Here is a 6,195-nt window from a genome sequence, read left to right on the forward strand (position 1 = left end):
ATATATATATATATATATATATATATATGAAATATACAATGGAGTCTGAAACAAGATAGGCAATTAATAAATGTTTGTCACCTATCTGGAATGCACTGTCACCCCCACTTCTGCTAGAAGTATGCTCAAATGTTTTATTTTCAATGTGAGAATTTAAATTTTAGAAGTCAACAAATACTAAGAATACTTTCTTGATTTATTATTTTGTTGATTGTGTAGATAACAAAAGTGATGAAGAAAATGTAAATGATACAGATTAAACTTAGAAGAGTGTCATGTATACATACATTTCTTCCCTCCCTCCCCCCCCCAGCTGATTGTTAAACATATACAACCTCACCCTAGCCTCTGCTTCAAAGAATCCTCAGCTTCCTTCAAGTGCTTGATTGAGGAAGTCTTAACTCCTCTTCCCATCCCAGTTCTTTGGTATAGATATTTTATATTTGTTTCAGTGCTCATGTTGTTTCTTTAAAATAGAATGTAAGCTTCTTGAGGGTAAAGTACTGTTTTGTTTTTGTATTCCCAATGTTAATACAGTGCTAGGTGCATAGTAAGAACTCCTTTAAGTGCCTGTTGAATTAACTAAATTGAATTGGATTAAATCTGTAGTTCTTAAATATTTTGCTCTTAAAAATTACTGAAGACCCAGCATGATTTTGTTTATGTAAGCTATATCTGTCAATATTCACTGTATTAGAAATTAAAGTGATAAAATGTTAAAATGTATTTAATTCATTTAAAATAATAATAAATGCACTACAACATAAAAGTATTATAATATGTTGTTTTGATTAAAGAAATGAAAAAAACATTGTCTCTCAGTTATGGAATTAGAAAATGGAGAAGTATTTTAACAGGCCAATAATATATCAGTATTATTATGAAAATAATTTTGACCTTATGGATCCTTTGGAAGGGTCTCGGGGACTGTCAGGGGTCTGTAGATCATATTTTGAGAAATGCTGAATTAAATAAAGACAGCCAAATTGGATGACTGTTGCAAGTAGACTGTGTAAGTATAGTCCCATGGGTAATAAACATTGAAAACGGGTTTAAAAGGAGAATCGCAGTAAAGATTATCTAGATGTCAGCATCATTTGTGGTGAACACTCATCTAAATAGCCAACTAATATAAAAACACCAGAATTTATTTGGCACACTGAAACATGTCCTGGAAATGTCCTAATCCATAAATTACAAGACATGTTTTTCCATATACTGGCCTAATATAATTCACATAGATATTATTCCTTGCCCTAAGAGCACTCTTTTGCACTGTACATTATAGAAAATGTCATGTTGGATTTATATGAAGCTAGGTTTCTGCAGGTAGCATTATTGATGGTAAAGAGAAGATTCCCCAGACAGTAGAAATCGGAAGCACCTCTGAAAAACACTTTTTCCCTTGAAAGGGCCATAAATCTAAAAACAACCTTGAATTCACATGAAATCCTTTATGCAATATGTTGATAGTAAGTGTATTACTGAGGAGAAGAGGCAAATAATTACCTTGGGACAACCACTATGAAAAATGAATGTTGAATTTTAAAAGTATGTTTTATGATGGAACAAAAGTGAATATTTTTAGAAAAAGTATATTTCTTAAATTTTTTCTTATATATTATGCATTTCACTGTACATAATGCCATCTAGTGTTGTATATAAATTTATGCTTCAATTGCATATCAGTTCCAAATAACCCTAAGTGTATATAGAGACCTTAACTCTCCTGATCCCTTACTTCATCCCTTATTCTCTTCTTTTCTGTGGTCTCTGAGGAACAGGAAATCCTTCTTGTTGCCAAGGCTAACTCAACAGCTTTTGTACTTGATTTCATGCTTTCCTCTTTTTGTCAAAAGTTTGTCCCTTTGTTTATCCCCTCACTCACTATCATTTTCTTTTTATTCATTCATTCATTCATTCATTCATTCATTTATTAATAAATCTTTTCTTCCTCTCTTAGAAGTGATATCAGTCCAGAACTTAATATCAGTTCCAAAGCACAACAGTGGTAGGGATAGGCAACTAGAGTTAAATGACTTGCCCATGGTCACACAGAAAGTGTCTGAAGTCAGATTTCAACCTAAGACTTCCCATCTCCAGGCCTGGATCTCTATCCACTGAGCCACCTACCTGCCCTTTTCCCTTTTGTTTTCATTCTCTCCTTGCCTATTGATTCCCTTCCATACTGCCTCTAAACATGTTCAGATTTCCCCTATGCTTAAAAAAAAATTTCTTATCTGACCTTTCTGGATGCATTCATTTCCTATCTCTTTTCTCTTTCATAGTCAAACTCCTAGAAAAATCATCTATTTTCTTACATCTTGTTCACAGGCTTCTGATCTCATCACTCAACTGAAACTGGTGCCTCAGTGGTATGGAAGAGTCTTGAACCTCTCTAAGACTCTTTTCCAGGTTACCAATCATCTCACTCATTTTAAAAATCTAATGGTCTCTCAGACGTTATTCTTCTTGACCTCTCTGCAACTTTTGGCCCTGATGATCACTTCTTCCTTTTGGTTACACCTACCTTGACTTTCATGACACTGCTTTGTTCTGATTCTCTTCCTTCTTGTTTGATTGCTCCTCAGTCTCCTTTGTTAGATCATCAACCATGTCTCATCTCACCCCCTGAGAGGGCTGTCATGACTCTTCTCCAATTCATTAAACAGTTATTAAGTGCCTACTAATTTCCTAGGCACTGTGTGGTAAGCAGCTGGGGATACAATTAATAAAAAGAGAGTCCCTATCCTCAAGCAGTTTAAAATCTAAAAGGAAAGACAACACACAAAAGAGACAGGGGGTATTATGCTCAGTGGAGTTGAAACCAGGTGGGGTAGTAGATGCAAAATGGCATGAAATAAGTCCAGTTTCTGCCTCTGTAAAGAAAGGTATTGAGAGGTGTTTAGTACTCTGCCCTCCAGCCCTCTAATCAGAATGGAGAGGAAGTTTAGGGATGCCAGTCTAGGCTTGAATTAGCAGCATGGTGGTGAGGCTTATCAGATGCAAGAGTGACCTCTGAATAGCCTCTCTGGATCTATGATCTCATTTTCCAACAATGAAGATCAAAACCTATTCATGCCTGCCCATCCTGTGTGACTCTTTGTCCATGTCCTCCCATGCAGAAAATCCACCCAAAATGCTGGAAGCTTTCCTTGTTTCTCCTAACTTCTGGAGGACTCCAGAGGAGCACGCTGGCAGTTCTCTTCCCTCAGAACAACCAATCCATCTTCTCTTCCTATCATATTGTTTGTTCAGTTGTTGTGTCTGACTCATTGTGACTCCATTTTGAGTTTTCTTGGCAAAAATCCTGGAGTGGTTTGTCATTTCCCGATATATTTTACAAATGAAGAAACAGATTAAAAAAAGTTAAGTGGCTTGCCCAGGATCACATAGCTAGTAAGTGTTTGGGACCAAATTTGAACTTAGAACTAGGCCCTCTATCTAATGCACTACCTAGCTGCTCTCTTCCTATCCTATATTCTATATTCCCTCAACAACATCTTTTATTCCTATGCTTCTTTGTGGTTCTCACTGGCTATCTCATAGTTTGGTCCTGCCCACCATGTGCCTCTTCATTTACCTTTGAGCAACCACTTTTAATTTTTCAGAGACCATTGTGTTCTACATCTTGTTTGCCAGGGAACAACAATGATAGAATATTGGTATTAAAAATATGGAAGGGCAGCTAGGTTGCTCAATGGATAGAGTGCCAAGCCTGGAGACAAGATGTCCTGGGTTTAAATATGACCTCACATACTTCCTAGCTCAGTGACCCTGGACAAGTCACTCTCCTCTCATTGCCTAGCCCTTACCTGAGCTCTACTCCCATATCAGTCAGTTAACAAACCTTTATTAAGTGCTTACTATGTGCCAAGCACTGTGCTATGTGCTGGAGAGAGGAAGAAATGCTGAAATAATCTCTGTCCTCAGAGAGCTTACATTCTAATAGATGTTGACGTAACATGTAGGAATAATATGAAAGAAGCAATGGGAGTCTCTTCCTCAGAGAACGTGAAGCAGGCTCTGCCTGGCACGATTTCCCATGTGGAAGAAGTCCAGTGAAGGAGTCCATTTGTTATGGATCTGTTGGGAGCCATTGAGACTCCTCTTTTAACCCCTTTTATGATCCACACCTTTTCTTATTGGAAAGCATTGTAGTCTTATTGGAAAACTTTAAGTTCTTAGGAAACCAACAGTTAAGAGGTTAACAATTTCTCTCTAATATTAAAGACAGAAATTAAGCAAAAAGCTGCCTGGGCTCTGAATCTGTTTCTAGACAGTCAAGGTCAAAACTGGACAAAAACTAGACAAGACTTCATCCATCAGGGGCTTTTCACCCGAGAAAAATATTCCCAGACTTAGATTACTGATAATAAGATGGCTAAAATTTCAACCTGGTTCTTCACCCTGAAGCTTCTGAGGCTTCTGTGTATTGTCTAAGTTGTAATTGCAATTTCTGCATAACTGCGGTTTCTTTGTGCCCTTGTGTGAAATGGGTTTGGTATATAGTACATAATAAAATCCCAAACTCGTTGTTGGACATGGAGCAGCAGCATGAGCTGACAGAAATCCAGAGTCTCCTTGACTTTCTTTATCACCTAAGCCGTCCTTATCAGATTTCCTGGAGATGTTGGATAGCTTTCAACATGGATCCAGTTGACAATTTCATAATTTCTTTCAGTTCTGCTCAGCTGAGCTCAGTTCAGAGGGCACAGTGGAAGGGCATGGCAGATCTGGAGAGGGCCAATTGGAATGGGGTATGAGATTGATACGGCAGCATCCAGGGGCTCAGAATCAATGGGATGGGGTGAGTATAAGGGGACTAGAATGTGCCAATCATTCAGGAGTCAATCCAGGCAGATTATTGATGGCTGAAGAGAGGTTTTTTTGAAGAGAGACATGTGATTAGAGAGTTTAATGACCTTCCTTGAGATTCAGCCTCTCCATCCCCTCTGGAATGCATGCTCCATAATTAACAAACTTTCTTTCATCTCAAATCTCTTCTTTTCTCACACTTTTCATCTTATGACACTGAAACCTGACTTTCTTCTGATGACATTATTCCTTTGTCACTCTTTCCCCTTTCAGCTCCACTTTCTCTGACAGGTAGTATCCTTAGAAACTCCTCTCTAAGCAGGAAAGAAGATCTTAAATATACTTATCTCTCCTTTTACTCTTTACTCCTTTGATTGCCCTAACACAACACTCTCTTGCTTCTCCTAGTACTTCTTTAATAATTTCTTCTATGTTTCTTATTCTGGCTTTTCTTTCTTTAAATTAAACCATTTTCAAAGCTGTATCTTCAACTCTTTTCTTTCCTTTCTCTATTATACTCTCTTCCTTGGCCTCACATCCAATCTCATGACTTCAAATTTTCAAATATTTATAAAGATGACTCCCAAATCTGTTTTTGACATCTCTTCCCAGTTCCTGATCTACTTTTCCAAATGGGGGTTGAGTGGGAATAGAATAAGTATGTAGTGCCTACTATTTGCCAGGCACTGTGCTAAGTAGTATACAAATATTTTTTCATTTAATCTAATACTTATTCCATTTGGATGTCTGACTGGAGTATCAAACCCTAAGTCTGAATTAATCTCAACAACCTGCTCCTCTTTCTGATTTATTTATTTTTGTTGATGGGGCCATTATTCACTCATACTCAAAACCTTGGTGTTGTGTTATTGGAATTCGGGGGGATTCTTTTGGGGGTTCTTTGGGGGTTCATTTGAGCTATAATACTTAAATATATGAGATAAACTTCCTGTGGATGTTTAGGGGACTTTGAAACTACATTTCCCATGATACCTCTTGTAATACAGGTAGACAGGAAGTGTGATTACATAGACAAACAGTATAAGACTCCTGAGGTGAGGGGGAGGTGCTCTCTTTGGTACAAGGCAGCAAGGTGGGAGAAGGTAATGGCAGGCGATTTGAATTAGATCTTAGCAGGTGTGTGGTCTTTCTTAAATTTACCTACGTGGATTTAAATAAAATATTAATACTTCTATCTATAGCCATCTATATCAATTTTAATCGTAACAGTGTTGTCTTTCACTCCTTTACCCTTCCTTTTCATTCTAGTCATTTGTTAAAACCTGTTGATTCTGAATTTGGAACATTTCTTCTCTGTCCTCACAATTCTGCTGTCACTTCCTAGTTCAGACCTTCATAACTGACCTGTTGTTTGTT

The sequence above is a fragment of the Gracilinanus agilis genome, chromosome 5 (assembly GCF_016433145.1).
Source record: "Gracilinanus agilis isolate LMUSP501 chromosome 5, AgileGrace, whole genome shotgun sequence".
NCBI classification, from domain to species: domain Eukaryota; kingdom Metazoa; phylum Chordata; class Mammalia; order Didelphimorphia; family Didelphidae; genus Gracilinanus; species Gracilinanus agilis.